General features: G+C 39.0%; 1 protein-coding gene and 1 non-coding gene across 9 annotated transcripts in view; both read right to left on the bottom strand.

Annotated features, from left to right (window-relative positions):
• The window catches only part of PDE4D (phosphodiesterase 4D), a 1605399-nt gene that overhangs the window by 712237 nt on the left and 868176 nt on the right, over positions 1-24986 (bottom strand). The gene's annotated exons all lie outside the window — the stretch shown is intronic.
• MIR582 (microRNA mir-582) lies at positions 21054-21151 on the bottom strand. The gene has a single exon (NR_031332.1). It is a non-coding gene; the product is annotated as a microRNA mir-582 (primary transcript).

Genomic DNA, 24986 nt, shown 5'->3' with positions numbered 1-24986 from the left:
GTAAATATACTGTAAGTAACGAGTATATTACATATTTCTTCCTGTTGTAAGGGAGTTAGACAGATGGAGAAGGAAAGGATGAACACTGTGGTACTGGATTGGAATGAGAAGTATTGCTGTGAAATCACAGATTTAATATTTAGACATACCTGGATGTACACATAGATACAGATATGCATGGGTATGTATATTTATACAGACATTTATATATATGAGTATGGATATACATACATTTTTCTTCAGATCCATCTGCTGAAAGATCCTAGAAACAAAAACTCCCCAATAACAATGAGCACATCCCTGCTCCAAATTTTGGTTTCTAAACATATGTTTCCTGTTAAAAGGAACCAAGGGTCCTTTAAAAAAGCAGCTGGTTCCAAAGCTGAGGCAGGAGAAACTACTAGAGTCTTAGACATCTTATGCCAAAAGTAAGAAAGTACTGAAGGAATGATAGGGATATGTCAAAATGACATTGAGCCAAGTAGAAGGAACTCCCACTGTCCTAATTTGGGACAGTGTGAGTGTCAAAATAATTATATAAGTAGCAATAATAAAGGACTGTAATCTGCTAAATAAAGAATCCATAAGTCTATACAGAAACAAAAAGGAAGGGAATACTGTTAATGTGATGCCAATAAATCAATGAAGAAGAAATGATTGCCCTTAGCCACTATCTTAATAATAATTTATCCATTGTAGAAATCATCACTGAATTCTAACTACTAGATAAAGATTTGAGAAATGTCATGATATTTCCATAGTCTCAAAGTATCACTCTACAAGTTACTTTTTATTACAAAGGGTGGAAATGGTTAACTTTACAGTGGAGAAACGTGACAGACATCACTTAAACCAAATGATCAAAGTTGAAATTGTAGAAATGAAACTAAACAACTCCACAATAGTATATGCCTCCACATACAAGAACTCAGCATCACTCCTGTAATATTCCTGCCAAAACTGTATGACCCGAATCTAATCACAAGGAAACATAAAACTCAATATGAAGGACAGTCTATGAAACAACTGGCCTGTATTTAAAAAAAAAAAAAGATGGCATTAAGTACAATGAAAATCTCAGAAACTGGTCCAGTTTAACAAATAGTAAAAAGACACGACAACCAATTGCAAATCATTCTTTCATAATTTTCCTTTGCTATGAACAACACAATTGGAACACCTATTGAAATTTGAAACAAGGTCTATAGATTAGATAACAGCATTGCTGCTACTGCTAAGTTGCTTCAGTCGTGTCCAACTCTGTGTGACCCCATAGACAGCAGCCCACCAGGCACCCCCGTCCCTGGGACTCTCCAGGCAAGAACACTGGAGTGGGTTGCCATTTCCTTCTCCAATGTATGAAAATGAAAAAGTGAAAGTGAAGCCGCTCAGTCGTGTCTGACTCTTAGCGACCCCATGGACTGCAGCCTACCAGGCTTCTCCACCCATGAGATTTTCCAGGCAAGAGTACTGGAGTGGGGTGCCATTGCCTTCTCCAAGATAACAACAGCATTATATCACTATTAATTTTTGAATTCTATAACTGAACTGTATGTAAGCTAATTTCATATTTTATGAAATATGTTATTTGGAGGTAAAAGGTATCATGTATACAACTTAAACGGTTCAGAAGAAAAAAATTATAAAATAAACATATATTTGTATATATACGTGTGTATGAATAGACAGATAATAGATAAAGACAGAGAAGACAGAAAAGAAGAATGGTAGAGGAGTCTTGGTAAAGGGTATTCAGGAATCTTTTGTGCCTTTCTTGCAACTTTACAGTAAATCTGAAATTATATCAACTTAAAAATTTAAATAAATTCCTTTATTAGAGAGAAAATACTTAGACTCTTTTTGTCTGACATTTTTTTGGACCTGATTGTGATACATGGCTCTAAGAGATTCATTTCTGAATAACAACAGAAATGTATAATTTTTCTAACACAAGCATTTTTCAAGCTGTGAACTGCAATCTATTAGTAAGCTATGAAATGTATTTAGTGGGATAAGACCAGCATATTTTAATAAGCTGAAATAAGAGAAAGACTATCAGGATGTATCATAATTAATAGAGCTAAGTGTTTGTTTATGATACTCAAATTACATTTATATACTCTGAGTATATGTTGTGTGCCCTGGGTCTTAATTTGAGATGTTTTTCTTATTATAGTTCAGACTCAAAAAAAAAAAAGACAGAAAAGGCTGTACTCTGCCTTTTAATCCTAGACGTTTACCTTTACACATATGCATGTATGCATTCAATTTATCATCTATCCAATATCTTCAGATACCACTTATTAAGCATCCTCTGTCAGGCCTACACAATGACAGCTACTCTTACAAAACCTTTCTCTTCTAGTCCTCTACTCCTCCTCCTCTTTTGCTTAGAGAAAATCTTACCTCCTGCATTAGTAAAAGCTAATGACTGAAAATACTCAATAGTAGATGTGAATCCATACTGGAAATTACAGAATATTCATCCTTTTTTGAGAAGATAATAGTTCTATAGCATTTATCCAGCAATGTAATTTTCTCCTTTTTAAGTTATTCATCCCAAAACTAAAATATCGATGCCTTCTATAACTTGACTCTTTGACATGTGCTAGAAAATGTACAAAATAATAAGCTTACAGCAAGCAAACACATACAAAAATATTCAGGAACGACTAATCAGGATTAAACAGTTTAGAGTTACTTTGTGAGCACGTGCTAATGTATAAATATATTTATTGACATAAATGCATCTAATCTGAGTTTTTAAGCAATGATATTCTAGCCTTTTCTGCTCTTGAGACATAAGTAAATAATCAACTTAATTGTTCTCTCAACCAGGACAACTTTCACTTAAAGCATAATCTCTACATTGGTAATTTAGTGTATAATAACATAGTTTTCCATTTCAAGTTGCCTTTTTCAAAACTAAAAATCATGGGTATATCTATATTTCTTATAAAGTGGAATAATATACTTAATTTAGGTCTTATGGAGATTTAAATTTAGAATTATCAAGTGACATTCTGGTGAATTTCTACAACTAGTTTCCCAAATATTACAAAGCATGCTCACCATAAAACTGTTCTTTTTCATACTTTCCCTTTTTGGAACACAACTAGACTTTACATCTTTGTCACAATAAAGACAGAGTGAAAAAAAAAAGTAAATATGTGCAGAAAAGAAAGTGATTATGTGTGATAAATCTCACAAGTGAGATTATAAGTCTGATAAATCTTCCCATTATATTTGGGCCTTGTAAACTATATCTTTTTCTTATTTTATCAACATGTGGTTTCTTCATTGTAATTTAATTATTAGTAGTTTTAACATATAGAAATTGTACTTAAATATATGCAAAATATATTTAAATAGAAAATATATGAAAACTGCATATATATAAAATACATAAAAGTATAGCTATCTCTTTCTGTGTGTATGGCAAAATGAAATTGTATACATCAGTATTTTTGTGATTCTGCTAAGCCTACATGACCCTCAGATGTTCTAAAGCAGATTAAGGATCATAGGATAAAGTCCAAATCACGATCGAACAACAGAAGCCTCTCACAGTCCAGCCTTAGGTGAATTTTGCAGATCCTCCTTCCACTACAATCCCATAAATGCACTATTTCACATAAGATTCACTGGACCATCAACTTCTCTACAGTGATTCACAACATCATGCCTTTGAACACAGTGCCCACTCAATCATCAACCCCTAGCTGACTGGTCATCCTTCAGGACAATTCTGTGTCATTTCCTGCCTGAAATTTTTCCTCTCTCCCTCAGCACTACCTTCCCTCTACCCCAAAATGTAATTCTTCTTTTTCTGTCTCCTCATAGCTCTTTGCTTATACTTCTATTAAGTATCTCTTTTATGCTGCATTTTAATTAATGTATTTTATAGTATTGTTTCTCCCACTAGGCTGCTATGAGCTTTTCAAAATGTTATCCAACCCTTAATTTTTCTGAGCCCCACCCCAGGGAATAAGCTCTATAACACAAGCAGAGCTCTCGATTATTTTTGCACAGATAGATAATGAAAGGCAACAAATATCATAGGAAAATACACAGAAGCATAAAATTCCAAAACAGAGTGGTAATCACCAGCACTTTGCTTGCCCATATCAGTGGCGCTAGTGATAAAGAATCACCTGCCAATGCAACAGATGTAGGAGACACAGGTTCATCCCTGGGTCAGGAAGATCCCCTGGAGAAGGGAACGCGACCCACTACAGTATCCTTGCCCAGGAAATCCCATGGGCAGATGAGCCTGGAGGGCTACAGTCCATAGGGTCACAAAGAGTCAGACACGAATAAGCAACTTAGCCCAGCACACATAATGAATGAAGTGATAACTAATCTGAGCATGAAGACAGAATATGATATGGATCAAAAATGATGATAGGAGAGGGACTGTAATAGAGAATAAGAAACAGAAAGAACCAAGACCCAGGAGCCTAAGGATGGTGGCTGCAAGAATGTACTACAGAGTCCAACTACAGGGACCATAATTGTCCAAGGACCTCCAGCTGATGCCTCTGAAATCCACTGCAGCATTTGAGCTGCATATACCTCCTATAAAGGCTCCCAGGTAATGACTAATCACATGGAGAATTGAGGCGGCCCATTCGCAGGAAACATAGGACTCCTCTGATGGCCAGTTTTGGCTTAAAGACTTCGTATGTAACACTTTACCTAACCCAGTCTAAGATACTTCCATTCAACATCTCTCTCTTCTTCACTTACGGTCAAATTTATATTACAACTCAGTTTTCATTCAACCTTATCTGGACCCCTCCCTATTTTCTCTTAGATGAGTATTTCCTAAAATCCTTGTATTTCTAATCCCAGTTTAGCATTGCAACACCAAGTCTTACAGAGAAGATATAGAGTATATATGAGGTAAGTAGGGAAAATTAAAGCTGTAGAAGCAATTTGAGATTTTTATCATTGAAGGCCACTAGTCAATTCAATACTTTGTCCAAAGGCAGGATAAATCTTAATTTCCTAATACAAATAGAACCATCTCTGTAGTTCTTAAAGTTCACCAGTGACAGGGACTTCATAAGTTCTTTTTGTGAGTTGCTTCACAGCTTAATCATCTTTTAAATCCAACTTAGGCCTATATTAAATCCCTTGTTTTAAGGTCTTTTCTTCCAGTTTAGCTTCCTTCGGGATATATCACAGTCAACTTTAGAAAAACAAAATTAACTATGCAAACTCTCATTCACAACAGGAATTCTATCCACAAGGTTCTGTACACTTGATCTTGAAGGACCATTAGCCACATTTGCTAGTTGCTACAAAATTATGTCTCATTAATACAATCTGCTCATTGAATATTTGACTTTTATGCATCAAAAAAAAAGACCCCACATTTGCAAACAGAAAAGTAAAGGTTTGTATATTTACTACAGAGAGATTTTTATGATTGTTAATTGAAAGGAAACCATTTATTCTATTCTAAAGTCTCAAATACTCTGCCTTCTACTGACAGAGTAAAGAAAAACTCAATCTTCAGTTATTTGGATTAAACATAACAATGTTATCCAATTTAAAATAATGAATGCATTTTTTTTCTGCCAAAGATTTGAAACAGAGATGGAATATGTGTGGGAAATGCTGTTATCTTTCCAGATTTCAGCTTGAATAAAACAAAAGCATTTGTCTGACCGTGATAAGCACATTGTCTGGTCCAGATTCTCCAAGTATGCAAATCAACATGAAAAGCTCCAACAGCAAGACTTACCCATCTGCACAGAGCTTCAAAAATGGTGATGTACTTACCTAAAATAAAAGGAGAGATGACATTAATGACATTCATCACAGCTTAAACATACAGTGAAAAACAAATTCTAGAAGGCATTCATAGCATCTGTTCCCCTCATCACTGCCAGATCCAGTTTTAGGGTTTTTGTTTATAACACAACAGGCCAGATGGTGGTGTCTTTCTGACTGTCCAAGTTTATTCTGAGTACACTTCATAGGTGGATGCTCAATAAGTGTTGAGAAAGATGGTAACAATCAAGTAGCCAAGTACTATGATTTAATAGCGTTAGCAAATAACATCCACTGAGTGTTTTCTTGCCTGCCAAGCTCGGTGTAATATACTTTATGCACATTTTATCATTTACTCTTCAGAAAACGGAGGTGAGGTAAGTATTATTATTATTCCTATTGTACAGATGAAGTAAGTGAGGCTTAGTAAAGTTCATATATATATGTGTATGTATACACATACACATATATATACACACACATGTATATGTATACACACAAACACACATATATGGCTGATTCATTTTGTTGTTCAGCAGAAACCAACACAACACTGTAAAGCAACTATACTCCAACAAATGTTAATTAAAAAAAAATAAAGAATGGAGTTGTCAAGTCCTCATATGGCATGTTAGTCTAAAGGTAAAATCTTTCAATTGTTGAAGAAAGTGTTAGTCGCTCAGCCGACAAACACTGATTAATTGATTAACACTGATCGTCAACTCTGCAATCCCACAGACTGTAGCCCACCAGGCTCCTCAGCCCATGGAATTCTCCAGGCATGAATACTGGAGTGGGTTGCCATTCCCTTCTCCAGGGGATCTTCCTAACTGAGGGATTGAACCCAGGTTTCCTGCTTTACAGGCAGATTCTTTACCATCTGAGTTATGAGGGAAGCCCATTGTTCAAGAAGCAGTTAGCTAATGCCATTTAACAGTTCAGTCGTCTTCAGGCTTCTGGTCACTCTCTTAGAGATTCTGATTAACAACATGTTAAAGAAACAAGTAGCTCAGAGAGAAACCCAAACAAAGGGATTGGGTATTTGAAAGAATACTGAAAGACAAATGTAAGAATTACCCAGGGCATGAATTACCCAAATTCATGAAGAAATAGCTACCAGTTTATCTCATATTTTAGAATTCATAATATATAAAACTTAATTATATCAAAAATTAACTCCAAGAGCAAATTTTCCTGTAGAAATTCAAATTCCTATTTACATAAGCTGGCAACATGGAAAAATAAACACATGGAACATGAGGTGCTTCACACAAATATCCGCAGTCTTTACCAGATAACATTTCTTTTCACTATCTTTATATGAACAATCTTTATACCTATGGAGGTTATGCACTGTTTTTCTTAGCATTGTTTACAGATTTCTGTTATACATTAGATGTGGTTAGTAAAGTTAATCCCCCCAAAAGAAACGTGATAAACATTTTTTAAATGCTTCAAGAAGGTTTATTTGTTTCAAGGTCAAATTGAATTAATATTTTTAAATGTCACATGTATCTACAAGTTTTAGTGACACAGAGAAAGAAGTGAAAGTTATTCAGTCGTGTCAGACCCTTTGTGACCCCGTGGACTGTAGCCTGACAGGCTTCTCTGTCCATGGGGATTCTCCAGGCAAGAATACTGAAGTGGGTTGCCATGCTCTCTTCCAGGTGATCTTCCCAACCCAGGGATCAAACCCAGGTCTCCCGCATTGCAGGCAGATTCTTTACCATCTGAGCCACCAGGGAAGCCCTTGAGCGACACAAACAGGATTTTTACTGTGGATTCACTGTTTAACCTCAAAATAACTGGACTCAGTGGCATGAAACTTTAACTAAAAGGTTGTTTAAGAATTTATTTCCATTCCATTCTGATGAAGACTCTAGAGAGAGTTCCAGAGCACAGTTACTGGTCCATAGTTAAGACAAGATTAGATGGGATGTACTAAATCACTGCAGATGATGATTGCAGCCATGGAATTCGGTTCAGGTCAGTTTGGTTCAGTTGCTCAGTCATGCAACCCCATGAATCGCGGCACGCCAGGCCTCCCTGTCCATCACCAACTCCTGGAGTTCACTCAGACTCACATCCATCAAGTCAGTGATGCCATTCAGCCATCTCATCCTCTGTTGTCCCCTTCTCCTCCTGCCCCCAATCCCTCCCAGCATCAGAGTCTTTTCCAATGAGTCAACCCTTTGCATGAGGTGGCAAATTAAAAGACGCTTATTCCTTGAGAGGAAAGTAATGACTAATCTAGACTGAATATTAAAAAGCAGAGACATTACTTTGTCAACAAAGGTCTGTCTAGTCCAGGCTACGGTTTTTCCAGTAGTCATGTACGGATGTGAGAGTTGGAGTATAAAGAAAGCTGAGTGCCGAATAATTGATGCCTTTGAACTGTGGTGTTGGAGAAGACTCTTGAGAGTCCCTTGGACTGCAAGGAGATCCAACCAGTCCATCCTAAAGGAGATCAGTCCTGAGTGTTCATTGGAAGGACTGATGTTGAAGCTGAAACTCCAACACTTTGGCCACCTTGATGAGAGGAGCTGACTCATTTGAAAAGACCTTGATGCTGTGAAAGATTGAGGGCAGGAGGAGCATGGGATGACAGAGGATAAAATGGTTGGATGGCATCACTGACTCAATGGACATGAGTTTGGGTGCACTCCGGGAGTTGGTGATGGACAGGGAGGCCTGGAGTGGTGCAGTTCATGGGGTCGCAAAGAGTCGGACACAACTGAGAGAATGAAATGAACTGAACTTGTTAAATAATTGAAAAATAATTTTTCTTTATACTTCCTAGCAAACTAGTTTATCACACCTTAATATCAAAGATTCTAGGTAACCCATCTCTCAGTGAGCAGGTAAATGAAAACGGCCTAAATAAAATTCAGCTTTAATAAGCCTGAAGTCTTCTATGGAAAGGACTGATGCATAGACAAATCTGTTCTACCGCTGTTCTACTGAATCAGGTCTAATAGATAAGTGGATATGAAAATAAGACACATCAAGATGTCAAAACACAGCAAAAGCTTGCATTTGAATTGAAACTGGGGAGTGGCGAAGGGATGGAAGACTTCAAAGGATAGTCATATTTATTCATTAGACCAAGCCAGATACTTTTTCAGCACTAAGTTGTTGCACAATTGCCCCTGCCCAACCCCAATTTCCATTTCCAAATCTATTCCTCATTTAGCAGATTTTAAATTAAAAAAACTGTATGATCTTATTGGACTTGCCTAGGGTGCTGGTAAAGAATCCGCAGACAATGCATGACACCCCAGTTCGATTCCTAGGTTGAGAACTTCATTCACAAACATCCCATTAACTCAGTGTATTTATTCCTATTATAAAGTAGGTACAGATTAGAAGAATGAGTTATATGCCAGACAGGTCTTCTTTGTTAAGAAGATGGTTAAGTGAATTTGAGGTGAAGTTAGTATTTGTGGTTTACTCCAAGTTTCTATCTGGTACTGTGTAGTAAGCCCTTGTCCTAAAAAGAATTTAAAAAAAAATCTTCTGAGGAAGAAAGACATTTATACTTGAAACAACCACTAAACAATGCAAGACAGCTTATAATTAAATGTAAATTACATGGTAGAGACATCAAATGCTACAGGAATATAAGGAAATGAGAAAAAGATATTTCAGCTGTTGCGTAGGATTAAAGAAATATGCTGTAACTAGGTGGGAAACCATCAAAAGAACTTTTGGACTTCTGACTTGAATGCACCACCAGTCCAGACTCTCTCTGCCAGAGTCTGGAGTTAAAAGTTCCAGCACAGAGATCTCAGGATTAGTAGGGAGACTGCTTCCAATCCAAGTCAAAGGCTTGGGAGGGACCATGTGTCTATAGTAATTTTTGAGAAACAGGGCAAAAGATTACTCTGCATTCCCACAATCATTAGCACCTCAAATCACAACCTGGTAACTGACTGTATCAAGTAACAGTCTATTTTTTTCCCTTGGCTTTACTGAACTATACAGTTGATTTACGATGTTGTGTTCACGTCTGCTGTACAGCAAAGCGATTCAATTAAACATATCAACTTTTTAAAATTACTTTTAAATAATTAAATATTTATTTAAATAATTTAAATATTTTAATATTATTTTCCATTATGGTTTATCACAGGACACCCTGTGCTATACAGCAGGACCCTGTTGTTTATCTGTATTATATACAAGAGTTTGCATCTGCTAATCCCGAACTCCCAATCCATCCTGAAAAGCTCAACCCCCTAAATCATATTTATCATAGGGAACCCAAATATCCAGACTCCATGATGTTCTTGTGTTTAAAAAAACACAAACACAAAAGCAGGCTCAATTCAAGTATCACCTCTTCTAATGAGTCTTTTACTGATTACAGCGCCCACCCACCCACCCCTCACTCTTCCCTGCCCTCTCTATTTCCAGCTTTTTATAATTGTTCCCAAGGGGCAAGGAAGTTACCAAATGTTGCCATTTTGTGTAACACTTCAGAGATACAGTGATGTGTCTGTTGAAAGGACTGAACTGTTTCTTTAGCTACCCCATAGATTAACTATTCAGGCCAGTGTCAATCCCATTCTTGTTTGTGCTCCAGTGACTCTTCACTCTTCACTCTAATACATACTGAATCCTAAAGTCATTTCAGATGAATTACAGACACGGTACATATTCAAATTGGTATCTGTTTGATTGTTTCCTTGTTAAGCTGGTTTCAATTCATATTGTTTGAATTCTCAAAGTCATTCAACTCAAAGTGTAGAATCATTATGTTGGAAACCATTCTGTACTGTTTCACTTATTACTATTTTTAAAAAATTTGGAAAATCAAGTATGGTTTGTGCACTCATAGCAGAGAAGAGTGAATTAATTTTACAAATAGCAAGTATTCATACTTAGTATGGGCTTAGTGCTTTACATGCAAAATGCATTCCATCTTTCCAGCAAGCCCAGGAGGTAATGGAAAGTGGCAGAATATGCCTCAAATATGCCACTTTGGCACAAGGGTTATTTTGAACTAAAGCCACCTGAAAAACAGCAGGTGCCAGAAGCACAATCTTACTTCCCACTTTCTTCTGCAAAATAGGAGCTAAAACTCCCATGTGAAAGATGCTATTCCTATACTAGGAAGAAAGAAACATTCTTTACCAGAGATAAGATATAGAGGCTGGGAAAATTCTGTACAAACAGACCTTCTTAAAATAATTCTTATCATCCATGAGCCTCTCTATATATTTTAGTTACTTTTCCACAGCTTGGCCTGGAATAAAAGCATTTAGGTTTTGAATCTTCATTTCCTTATGAGTGTTCCTGTGTCACATAAAACTAATATTAAATAAATTTGTATGTTTCCCTCCTATTAATCTGTTTCATCAACTTAATTCTCAGACCCAGGGGAAGACCCTCTAAGAGGGTAGAGGGAAAGTTTTGCCTCTTACACGATAGGTTCATCTGGGAAATAAAAGGCTTGAAGTAAAGCATCTGAAATTATACAGCAGAGTCTTGTAGAGGCAGGCCATCTGTTCAGTCTCAGTAACTGCTATTCCCTACTTCATTTAATAAATTAATTCAGCAAATATCCATCAAATGCCTACTACTTAATCAAGTGTTTGTTTCAGAGATACATCAGTGACTAAAAAATCCTAACCCACATGGACCTTCCCACATGGACCTTACATTCTAGGGTAGGGAGACAGACAACAATCAACAGCATAATATATGAGAATACTATACAGTATCAAAGAAGGTGATGAGTGCTATGAAATAAACTGAGCAGAGGACAGAGGAGGAGAATCCTGGTAGGGTAGGGGGAACACTGCAATTACAAATTGCAAACAGGGTGCTCACGCGGCCTCATTGGCCTCATTGAAAAGGTCAATCTGAGCAATGACTTACAGAGCTATACTTGGGCACAATAATTTGCCAAGAAAGCAGTAAAACTTGAGAATGCAGTAGAAAATAATAATTGAGAAAAGTACTTAAGTTCTTGGTTTGATTTTTTTTTTAAGGTATTTGTCCCATAGTCTTATACTTCAGCTATTATTGTGTAAGTTCCTTGACTGAGATAACTGTACTCTACACATCTTCTCATCCCTCCACGGTGCTCAGAGGAGTTGCTGTCCCAGCACAGATCTACTGAAGGAATGAACAGCTAAGTGTTAGTCGCTAAGCCATGCCTGACTTGTTGAGACCCCATGGACTGTAGCCCGCCAGGCTCCTCTGTCTAGGGGATTCTCCAGGCAAGAATCCTGGAGTGGGTCGCCATGCCTTCCTCCAGGAAGAGCTAATAGAATGAGTTAAATAGATGAGAATTAAGAGAGCAGAACAAAGCAGTGATTTAATCAACAGTTACAATCATTAATAAGCAAACATAGAAACATCTAATCTGATAAACAAATTTATGAAAGAGTTTTTTTGAGGATGGTGAATGCAATCAAGATAATGGGTTTGGGTATAGAATTAGAGTCGTTCTGTAAATCTCAGAGCTGAGGGTGTTGACTGAGAAAGCGTGCCTGAGTTGGAGGTAATCTGTGGTGAATTGAAGATATAGGCCATACTTATTTATTCTGAGCCATATATGCAGTAGGTATTGGAGATAAATCATTTAATAAAACAGTCCTTGAATTTATTGGCTCATATTTTTCAAAAGGATATATCTACCATCAAGAGTTGAATGAATAAAAAATATGTGATATATATGTACATATATATATACACACACACACTGGGTAGTCAGCACAAAAGAAAATGAAATTTTGCCATTTGCAACAACATGGATGGATTTGGAGGGTATTATGCTAACTGAAATAAGTCAGACAGAGAAATACAAATACTATATGATATGACTTGGAAAATCCCATGGACGGAGGAGCCTGGTAGGCTGCAGTCCATGGGGTCGATAAGAGTCAGACACGACTGAGCGACTCCACTTTCACTTTTCCCTTTCATGCATTGGAGAAGGAAATGGCAATCCACTCCAGTGTTCTTGCCTGGAGAGTCCCAGGGACAGGGTAGCCTGGTGGGCTGCCGTCTATGGGGTCACACAGAGTCAGACATGACTGAAGCGACTTAGCAGCAGCAGCAGCAGCAGTGAATATTACAAACAAGAAGCAGACTCATGGATATAGAGAACAAACTCTTGGATACCAGTAGGAGGAGGGATGGACGAGGGGCATAACAGTAGACTGCAGCCTGCCAGGCTCCTCTGTCCATGGGATTCTCCAGGCGAGAATACTGGAGTAGGTTGCCATGATCTCCTCCAGGGATCAAACTCGGGTCTCCCGCACTGCAGGCAGACTACAGTCTGAACTACCAGGGAAGTCCCATGAATGGAGTATAACCTTTAAAAAATGTGAATCATTTTATCATACCCCGGTAACTTTTTAAATATTGTACATCAACTATACTTCAATAAAAACACAAGGTCCACGGAGAAAATAAATACATAAAAAAGAGATCCATTAAACAAAAAGTTATGTACTTATCATCGTGTTAAGTGCTGTACAGGAAGCGTACAGAAAGTCAAGAGAGTAGGTAACAAGAGGACTTAACCTTCTCTGGGGTGTTGACAAGGCAAATCTGAAAACTGAAGGGCAAATTAGTGGGGTGGAGGTGGAAAAGTAGGGACTTTCTACATTCCAGGTTCTGTTTATTCATTCAATGAATGTTCATCAAGTATTATTATATTCCTGCACTATGTGCACACAGAATATACCATCTCCTTTAAAATTCACAACAGCCTGTAAGATTCCATTATCCTCATTTAAGACATGAGAAAAATAAAGCTCAGGGAGGTAAAATATTACTCAAGGTCACACAGGTTGCAAAGACAGGATTTGAATCCAGATCTGTCCAAGATTTCCCCATGTCAGGTGTCAGCAACCTGTTACCAAGATCTCTGCTATTACGATGAGTTGGGATTATATATTTACTGAAAATCCACAGCCTAGGTAGGTGCTCAGATTTGAATACTTTTTGAGGCAGGACAAGGTCCGTCTAGTCAAGGCTATGATTTTTCCTGTGGTCATGTATGGATGTGAGAGTTGGACTGTGAAGAAGGCTGAGCACTGAAGAATTGATGCTTTTGAACTGTGGTGTTGGAGAAGACTCTTCAGAGTCCCTTGGACTGCAAGGAGATCCAACCAGTCCATTCTGAAGGAGATCAGCCCTGGGATTTCTTTGGAAGGAAAGATGCTAAAGCTGAAACTCCAGTACTTTGGCCACCTCATGCGAAGAGTTGACTCATTGGAAAAGACTCTGATGCGGGGAGGGATTGGGGGCAGGAGGAGAAGGGGACGACAGAGGATGAGATGGCTGGATGGCATCACTGACTCGATGGACGTGAGTCTGAGTGAACTCCGGGGCTTGGTGATGGACAGGGAGGCCTGGCGTGCTGCGATTCATGGGGTCGCAAAGAGTCGGACACGACTGAGCGACTGAACTGAAATGAACTAAACTGAGGCAGGACAGGTTGATCTGGGCCAAAATGCCCAACGACTAACCCAGCTGAATTGTCCCCGTGGGATCTAACCCTTGGTCCCGCTTACCACAACAAATTTTCCTGTCCTTATTTACTTGTTTTTTTAAATTGAGGCCTTTAGACACCAGTTTCAGTGCTGCAAACAGCACTTCTCTTGTGGAGCTCAGTCTAGTGAGGACTCAGATCCATAAACAGATAGTGAACTGAAAGTTGCTCAATTGTGTCCAACTCTTTGTGACCCCATAGACCCCATTACATAGACTCCATTACAGTCCATGTAATTCTCCAGGCCAGACTACTGAAGTGGGTAGCCATTTCCTTCTCCAGGATAAATCAAATCTAAAATGTCAGATGTTATGCTAATGTTACAAAACTGTTACAGAAAGAACTGGAGCCCAGTGGAAGAAGTTCCCTGTTTTTCCTGAACGCTTTTGAGAGGAGCTAGCGTTTGGCCAAGAGATTGGAGAGGAGCAGCAGGAATCTAGGGAAGGGAAGGAGAAAGAACAGCATCCTCTACGGGACCTGAGGAAGCCTACCATGATTTCCAAACTGAGTGTCTGGCTAAGGTGTATCAGGGTAGGTACTGCGGGGGCGGGGGGGGGGGGGGGGGGGGGGGTGTGGCGTGGGAGGAATAGTCCTATCAGCTCTTAGCAGATCACATGGCCTTGGCCCTGACTTTCTACATTGTATGGATATATGAAATGTTAACTTGTGGTCTGACCTCCCACTGGGCCATTTAAAACCTTTACCAACAAGAAGGGTCAAGTAGGAGAGAGAAAGGAGGAATTAAACTCTGAATGTATTGTGGGTATATTCAAACGTGGGTTTCCCTGGTGGCTCAGATGGTAAAGAATCTGCTTGCAATGTGGGAGACCTGGGTTTGATCCCTGGGTAGGGAAGATGCCCTGGAGGAGGGCATGGCCACTCACTTGAGTATTCTTGCCTGGAGAACCCCATGGATAGAGGAGCCTGGTGGGCTGCAGTCCATGTGGTAGCACAGAGTCAGACACAACTGAGTGACTAAACACACGTTCAAATGCACACTCAAATCCTATCTCAAGGAACCTTACCTACAGACTGATTTGCTGTTTGAAAATGTGTTGACACTAATCATAAGAAGAATGCTAGCCCACGTGTGGTGCTTAAAGATATTTTTAATTTATTGGTCTTTTTTTCTTTTTTTTTTTTTTGAGGTTGGGAGATAGCAAGAACCTGAAATAATGGGGTGTGCTTTAGAGTCCAAAACCAAATCTATTTACAGTAAAACCATAATTATACAAAAGACAGCTTCCCTGATGGCTCAGCATTAAAGAATCTGCCTGAAATGCAGGAGACACAGGAAACAGGTTCAATCCCTGGATCAGGAAGATCTCCTGGAGGAAGAAATGGCAACTCACTCTAGAACTCCTGCCTGGAAAATCCCATGGACAGAGGAGCCTGGCGGGCTGCAGTTCAAAGGGTCACAAAAGAGTCAGACATGACTGAGCATGCACACACATAATCACATATGCAGCTCCTGTGACAGGGATGCAGCATCAAATCAATATTCTACTTCAGAAGACCCACATCAACAAGCATTTGATTCAAAGAATCACCTTCATTAGCACAGATAATCACCAGCTCATCACAGATTTAGATAAGTCTAATGAACCCAATCTCTGTGTCAGTTGCAAAATTTCCCTAACAGTGGAGATTTCACTTGGCACTTGGGCCTGAGAGAGGCCTCAAAGTGGGCAATTAGCTTGTTGGGTATGTGGTACACTTTGTACCTCTCCATTACCACATCCTGCATCAGAGAAGGCCAAACACAAGAGCTTTCAATGTCAATGGCTTTTTACCATTTGAGATCTGGAAGAAGAATTTCTTAACCCATTCATTTCTACTGAAAGCTAGGGAAATGTATGACTCTCACAGGTAAGCACAAAATTTAGTTTCATGGAACAGACAGAAGGAGGTATGCTAAATTAACAGATCATCTTTTAAGGAAGAAGGGAAGAGTAAAAATCAGGAATACCTGTTACAATTTAATAGACTAAATGAGACAATAAATTATAGCTTAAATGGCTGTTGGTTATAAGCATCTCAAATTTTTTTTTTTTAATTCAAAAGGTTAAGACTTCTCACATCACCTTCTAAAATTATATAAGAATCCCAATAGAAATAGGACTTACTAGATGTCAAACCCATTTTAAACGCACAGAATCATTCCCTACCCCACTCTGCCCCCAATACCAATCAGAGTCTCTGGGATACGAGAAAAGAGGTATAGAGTAGAAATTAAGAACATGAGCTTTGGACTCAGAATGCCTAATTTAAACACAGGCAAGGCAATGGCACCCCACTCCAGTGCTCTTGCCTGGAAAATCCCATGGACGCAGGAGCCTGGTAGGCTGTAGTCCATGGGGTCGCTAAGAGTCGGATACGACTGAGCGACTTCCCTTTCACTTTTCACTTTCACGCATTGGAGAAGGAAATGGCAACCCACTCCAGTGTTCTTGCCTGGAGAATCCCAGGGACGGGGGAGCCTGGTGGGCTTCCGTCTATGGGGTCGCACAGAGTCGGACACGACTGAAGCGACTTAGCAGCAGCGGCAGCAAGCCTAAGCAACCAAGAAGTAGAACTATCTGTGACGATGACAAGGCAATGATGACAGTGGTGGTGACGGGGGTTGTGATGACTGCGGTGACTACAGCAAATAGGAAGATGGGGAGGATGATTTGGTGATCAAAGTTCAGGGCAGCCATGTCTATGGACTGACTTATACCACTTTCCTCATAAACACTTAAGAACCGGTAATAGCGAACAAGGGATAATTTATCGTCTCTGTCCCTTCACATCTGAGGCAAAAGGCAATTTATTTTTTCATACTCTTCCCAACACTAGGTTGATGCCAAGTAAGTGTCAGTATAACCCTTATTTAAATCACTGTCTACTGCTTAGGTCCAATTTCAACAGTCCAGCTTCAGAGGAAATCTTTACTCCTGCACAGGATCTATAGAATATTGATCAGACAGTCCCAGACTGGACCTCTCGAGCTTCTGTAGATAGATTTAATCTAATAGTGGGCTAAAGTTACAATAGTAGCTCTACAGGGATCCCTGGTCACAAATTTCAATATCCTGCATGAGGAAGCTGCACAACCATTACTGAGCTATTTCCAGTTGCCAACTGAGAATATCTAGAAAACTACCAGAAAGGAGAACAAAAACATTCAAAATTGTAGTAATTAAGAATTACAATTTTTATTGGTTCTGGCCTAAAGAGAAGTCTATTAATTGTAAACACAACTAACATAACTTCTCTGCTGCTGCTAAGTCACTTCAGTTGTGTCTGACTCTGTGCGACCCCATAGACGGAAGCCCACCAGGCTCCCCCGTCCCTGGGATTCTCCAGGCAAGAACACTGGAGTGGGCCGCCATTTCCTTCTCCAATGCGTGAAAGGGAAAAGTGAAAGTGAAGTCACTCAGTTGTGTCCGACTCTTAGCAACCCCATGGACTGCAGTCTACCAGGCTCCGCCGTCCCTGGGATTTTCCAGGCAAGAGTACTGGAGTGGGGTGCCATTGCCTTCTTCAACATAACTTCTCAGTAGTCAGCTAACCAGAAAATCACTGTGTTATATTGTATCAGTTTATCAACATCCCAAGTTTGGGCAATTATATCTTTGACATTTTTATTCTCCATCTATAAATCATACCTCTCAGGTTAGAATAAAACCAACTTAGGCATTTTATTATGAATCAAAATAGGATAAGAATGTAACTTTGCAGAGATTAAGTAGAAATGGTCATCTCTTCATGACTCACATTACTGCATTCCAAAAATTACACAGGAGAAAAAAAATAAAGGATATCACAGCTATATTTACATAAAATACCCTATAAATGGACAAAGAAGGAGAATAAATTTATGCATGTTTTAATATAAATATATACATGAGTTGCTTGGATAATATATTTATACTTATTTGCCTCCTAGATTTCCCCATCTTCCTGTTCTATAGAACTTCAATTCCTTTACTATATCCAAAACTCACTCCATCTGCCCCAAAACCACACCCTCTTCTACATCTTATTTATCAATGACCAGTAACTTGTAGGTAGGTAGTCAGACATGAGCAGGTCTCCACCCCATCCAGGCAGGATGGGATCATCTTTCCCTCTCCACCTGGACACTGGTGACCAGAACACCACCCAGAGATTCTCTCTGTGGCCAAGGACCACGTCTAAGTTTCCAGCCATATCAGGACCAAGCAAGACTAAAACCACCAGCAAAGATTGGCACAGGTACATCAAAACCTACAAGGTGACACAAAGAAAGCCAGGTTCATTATGCCACATTTGTAATAAATTAGCATTGTGGGTTTTGTCACCTCCAACACTGTGGGTTTTTCTTGGATGCTTATGGGTAAGCACCTGTGCAGTAAGAACTGTTAATCACTTGTCAGTCAAAAGATGCAGAACCGAGGGAGGGACCACCACTCTAAAAAACCCCACCCTATCCCACCCCATCCCACCCCACTGTGGGCTGCTTCTCATTTCCAGACAGTCCACTCTCATCTCTCATCCTTTCCAAAGAGTGTGCTTTTGCTTAATAAAACTCTTGCTACTTAAAGCAGCTCTATGTCTCTTGACTGAACTCTTTCCTTGAAGAGGGCAAGAACCGAGAAAATCACCATTCCACCACTGATATAACTACTTATTAAATAGCTAGTCCCCTCCTCCCAAGTAAACTCATACAACATGAAAATTATATCTACTAAACATTCATGGAGTTAATGTCCTTCCCTCCATCTCTAGAACTACTAACCTAGCTTATGCCTTTGTGATGTTTGTCCAAATCATAGCAGCCACCTTTAACACTCCTGGCTTCCAGTTTTGTCCTTGCTTTTTGCTCCATTCACCCTCCAGGATCTGACCTTGCCCCACCAGTACTTGGAATACTTCACGGTTCCAGAACAAACTCAAAGTCCTCAACCTGGCACACAGGGCCCCATAAATCACTCCTTGTTTATTTTGAGCTTCAGATCTTGCCAATGATCCTTTGTCACACATATCATGTGATTCCGTGCCTCAACATCTCTGCTTCTGCTAGTTCCCTCCTTCTAGAAGCTCCACCTTCTCCTCCCCCAATTCCACACTCATTCCTTAGAACTCACCTGAGATCACACCTTTCCATTCCAGGTGAGACTCACTCCCATATATATGCTGATGATGGCAATCACCACAAATTTATCTTCTAATCTATTTAAATCTCTACCTTCTAACCTCCTGATTCGAGCTTCTTCAATTTGAACTTTTAGGGGGATGAGTTTTATCCATATTATTTATTTATGTTACTATCTCCCGTATCTTGAACATAGTAGATACACTTAAGAGGTCTGTTAAGTGAATGACTGAGTGATTGATTGAGTGAATATCTTTATCAAGAACAATCATTACTGAAAAGCAAATGTTAACAAGGGAGAGAAAATGTCATTCCTCAGAATTCAGAGATGGGGTAGGGGATGGAGCCCCCTAACACAGTCCCAGGGAGTTTCACAATTAGGGCAGGTCTCACAGTCAGAGTACAAGCGCTGATTTGGAAAGTGAAGAGGCCAAAAGGAATGCCTAGGTGAGGAGATGAGACCAGCAAGACAACAGAAGGCTGCGTGGAGCACAGTCAATGCAGATCTTCCTCACAATACTTCAAGGTTTTAGCAAAATTGTCAAATTCACCTATGCTACCAGTTCTTGGATTTTTCATGAAAAACTGCTCAACTACTGGACAGCTTTGCATTCAGGTTTGAGGCCCCATGGGAGAAAGAGCACTCACAGGCAGATATAGAGGTCTGAAGGCAGGAGCATAAAGACAGGTTAGGTATGGTCTTGGCATGGGGGTCATGGCAAAAGTTAATCAATTCTCCACAGAGCAAGACAGCCCTAGTCAACAGAAATATGACAAGAAGAGAAGAGGTTGGAAGCTAGATGAATTCATATATCAATAGTAATCTTATATAGAAACAGGTTTTGGTTTGCTATGCATTTATTAATTATAGTCTGCCTTAAAAAAAAATTGATGGTGCCAAGGAAAAATAAGAAAACACAGTTATTGTTCAAAATGCATTCCATAGGTACCACAGGAGAAAAGTGAGCTTCTTAGCAGCCAGTGTGAAAAAAGAACATCATCTTTTACAGTTTGAAGTTACGTAGACAACATGAGGCTATTCTTGATACTGAAGCATCAGGTCGAAATGTTTCCTGGGTCCTGAGAGAAAAAACATCCTGAAACAATGAGCAACAGCTTTACCATAATGTTTCGGGAATATGGTGCAATATCAAGAGAAATAAATGTATTTTAAAAAATAAAGAATAAATTTATTCTCTAAACAAATTTTAGAATAATGATTTAAAAGCCTCTTGCTCTTGAGCACATGGATACACTCCCTATATCAACCACAACTGATTGTTTATTTCACACCGTATACTACATCTCACATTGTATATCTCACTTCAACCTTGACGGATGACTATCAATAAAAGAAACATGTCTCATTTAAAAAAACTTTTTATTGTTCATATCCTCAGTTATCTTCAGACAACAGTTATTTAACACATGGTTAGTATCACCCTCTATGGAGGTAGCGCCTCACACTTCAAATAAGCCTCTTCCAAAGACCAGACGGTACACGCAGACTTGCACAGCATTGCAAACTAATGAGAATTCAAAGAGGCACCATGGAGCTTCTACTTGAGAAGGAACTTTCCCTTTGCATACTGAAGGGGGGTCTGGCGGTGCTTCCTTTGTCCAGAGCCGACTTCTCAAAGAAATGTTTTCACTTTGCACCCTTTGGGTTCAGTTGTTCAACTGGTTACAATTAGGTAGATTAGTAACTGGTTGAACAACTGTAACCAAAGAGAACAGATTGAAGTGTTGAGGTCTACTAGAGAGAGGTTTGCTAGAGGAGGTCAGCAGAGGTCTGTCTGTCCTCTTCAATGATTGCATGAATGGCTTGAAGCAAGACACATCCATTCAAAAGAAATTCATTAAACATTGATTCAGCATCTAATATTTGCCTGCTACTGCAAAAGGGCCCCAGGGAGCTGAGTAAACTTCAGTCCCTGAGGCCAAGCTGGGGAGGGAAAGAGAGAGAGAGAAACAGAGAAACTACATTACAGAGTAAGAAATTTAACACTTGAACATTAGCTAGGAAAAGCTGAAGGAGGAAAAATACTTCAGAATGTGAAGGAGATAACCCCCACAATGGAAAAATTTCCCATCAGAATGAGCATTCATTGTCAACACTATGTAATATATCTGGGATTCTACCTTTATTCAGTTAAACTCACACAATAGTATGTAAGCAACAAGTTAACAAGTCTTATTTTACAATACAAACAAGAAAACAAAACGAAAGCCCAGCTTTATTAATCCGAATAAAGGCTTCCCCAAGGCTCAGGCCACTCCCTGATATTAAATATGGATACTTCACAAAAGTTATTCTTTTAAGCACCAATTTTCATTTATTGTAATTAATGTGCCATGCTTAATGAGATTCTGGCTGTCTGCAGTAGTCACTCCATTTCCCTAATCACCAAATATTTCTGCCATGGACAGAATTCTGTATCAGGGCAGACCCAGTTAATTTGGTCATAAGAATTTTGTGGATTCTTTTCTAGTTTTTCAGTATTGACTGAGAACTTCAAGAATTCTAAACACTGGTCTTGGAACTGAATAAGATCTGGAGAGAACACAGGTTAGTTCCTCCTCTCAAAGAATTCACCAATCCATTGGGTTGTTTGCAACAAATGCAATCCATTGGGTTGTTTTTCACAACCCAGTGAGATCAACAGGTGGGTATTTTCTGGTGTTCAAGAAACTAATTCTTCCCCATTGTAGTATGCATCAACAACGAACATTTACATAAAGACAGTGTAGAACACAAACCAAGACACTATAGTACATAAACAAGTTTTCAGTGGGATCCAACTCTGAGCTTAAATGACAGCTCTCATGTTTTAGACTAAGTGGCCATATAGACATAAAAGTAACACAATCCAATTTATAGGTAGGATGGAGAAAATTGCACTATAGAGCCAGAACACTTAAAAAAGATTTTCTTTGAAAGATGTATGTCTTTCTATCAGATGTTTTAATTTTCTAAAGCTCTGTAGAACTTAATACTCCAACTACACATATTAGTCAAAGCTGTTTAAAACTAGGCTTCCCTTATTTACAAAAGGCAGTTTTTATAAGACAACTATCAAGGATAAACACAAAAGGAAATGGAAACTTTTCCATTTCTAGCAATTCGCTGGAGTAAACTGGCTGTGTTTTGAATACAGCTGTTTCTGTGGGGGATTTTTCTTTCCTTTTTTTGGAATTTAATATTGACTTAGCTCTTGTGGCATGAATATAGCAAATGAAAGATTGTTCTGGGCTTGATAAGAGAGACCAGAAACAACTGCTCCCACTGGTCCTTCCCTGCCTTAATAACCAAACTCTTATCTGGGGCCTCTTAGGTAAGAGACTATCATTTGTCATGTCAAGTACACACAAACAAAATATTCTAGGACTTGTCTGCCACCGTCTTTAAACTGGAGAAGACACAGACCCAGCCAGGAGGCAGTTAAGAAGATCAAGTTGAAAGTAAGAAGGCAGGCCTCAAAAAAAAAAAAAAAGGCAGGCCTCAAATGTAAACACAGAAAAGAGTCTCTTATTCCCTACACTTCTCACTTTTCAATCATTGAAAGCTGTTTCTCACTGCATTCAATTCCTCAAAAAAGAAACCAAGACAGTTTTACCAAGACTATGATATATATCTTGTCATGTATTTGTTTTTTTGTTAATAACCATACTAATTAGATGATTTTTAACACTTAAATAAAATTAAGAAGGTGTTTTCTGCTAATTTGTCCAGAGTCTATCTGAGTTACTAGTATTTATAGCTACATTTTATCCAGTGCTTAACTTTGTGCCAGGAAGTGTACAGAGCGCTCCACATACATTATGGTATTTATTCTTCCCAACAGTTTGATAAGATAATGTTTAGCATAGGAATCCTTGGTGGGATCCACAGTTCTAAACAGTGAATTCCAGCACAAAAGTTGGTGCTCTGGAGTTAGATGATCTGTATTGCAAAGGAGTAAGGCACAACTCAGCAACGACAGTGACAACAATCTGGATCCTAGCTGCAAGAAGTTGGATAAGTGGTAAAGTAAAGAAAATAGAACTACCAGTCTCATAGGATAATTCTGGAGATTAGGCCTGATGTGTTTGCTTGAGCAGCCTATAGACCTGCACCTGACCTCTGGCACCTTTCCAATGTTATTTGATCTTTTTAAACTTGCAGAAATGACATACAGATCCTGACATCCCCAAAGACTATAGTGACTTGAAGTCTAGCCCGGTTAAGTCTCCAGGTTCCATTTATTTGGTTATGTTCTTCACCCAAGCTAACCCCTTTAGAAAAGTTCATTTCTGTTCTTTCACTTGAAACTTCTCCTGAGAAGGCGTGGCCATAGGATTTCATTGTTATTTGTGCTCCAGCTGGTTTGGCTGTTTCAGATAAGGAGGGAACTGGTTTGGATACAGGGCCCGATGGCAATCCTTCCAGCCCCTAAGCCTAAAGCTAACTAACCTGGCACAGGCCAACCTTCCTGAGCAAGACTGGGAATTCGAATAATTAAAATCTAGGATATCAGAAACAATCTGACTGGACCAAAGGACAAAAGTAATGGAAGCCTGACATTCTGGGCTCAAGTTATAAGCTATAAGGCCTAGAAATATCTCTCTAGTTCAGAAGGTGAACATAGCTCTCCCTGACCTATGTTTTCCTAGCAATATGGTTCACAGAGGTTTCAGGGAGTTCAACTTATTTATAGACAGTGCTTCACGGTTTAGGAAGAAATGAATTCTAGAATGCACATTTGCTTATAAGACATGATTCACATTTATATAGATATTGTCAATACTATAGAGCAGGGGTAGGAATGGAAGAGTATAAAATTGTATCATAGTGAGATACAGGTCCTTTTTCTAGCTCTCTCTCCTTAAACATGTATGTATACACAGTTGATAAAAAATACTGGCTCTTAATAAACACTACAGAGTAGTTTTCTCAGAATTTAAAGAAGAGAGTATGCATATCAGTGATGTTCAATTGTTTTTGGTTATAGATAACAGAAAACAAATTGGGTCAATCGTAATAAGAAACTTTGAATGAAACCAGTAACACAAACATGGGTGCTGTGCTGTGCTCAGTGGCACAGGCGTGTCTGACTCTTTGTGACCCTATGGAATGTAGCCTGCCAGGCTCCTTTGTCAATGGGATTTCCCAGGAAGAATACTGGAGTGGGTTGCCACTTCCTCCTCCAGGGGGACTTCTCAACCCAGGAAATGAACCCACGTCACCCGTACTGGCAGGTGAGTTCTTTACCTGCTGAGTCACCTGGAAGTCCAATACAAACATGGTATCCAGGCAAGTTTTATAACAGAACATTAGTCAAGACAGCAGGAACTCATAGCATGAAGTAGGCACCTCAGCTTTGTTAGATTCTTTTATATTTCTTGATAAATATTTTTGGTATGATTAGTAAAGAGCTCATTTTTAAAACCTATACATCCCCTGACCTCTATATGTGAGCAACAACCAGAGACTGTGATATCTTCAACTAAAAACAAAAGGTTTATGTTCAGAGACAGTACATGGTAAAACAACGGGTTGATTCTATGTCTCTTCTGCAAATTCATTCTTTAATT

This window comes from Bos taurus, chromosome 20 (assembly GCF_002263795.3).
Source record: "Bos taurus isolate L1 Dominette 01449 registration number 42190680 breed Hereford chromosome 20, ARS-UCD2.0, whole genome shotgun sequence".
Taxonomy (NCBI): domain Eukaryota; kingdom Metazoa; phylum Chordata; class Mammalia; order Artiodactyla; family Bovidae; genus Bos; species Bos taurus.
Note: the sequence above shows the minus strand (reverse complement) of the source record. Positions and strands in the feature narration are given on the sequence as shown.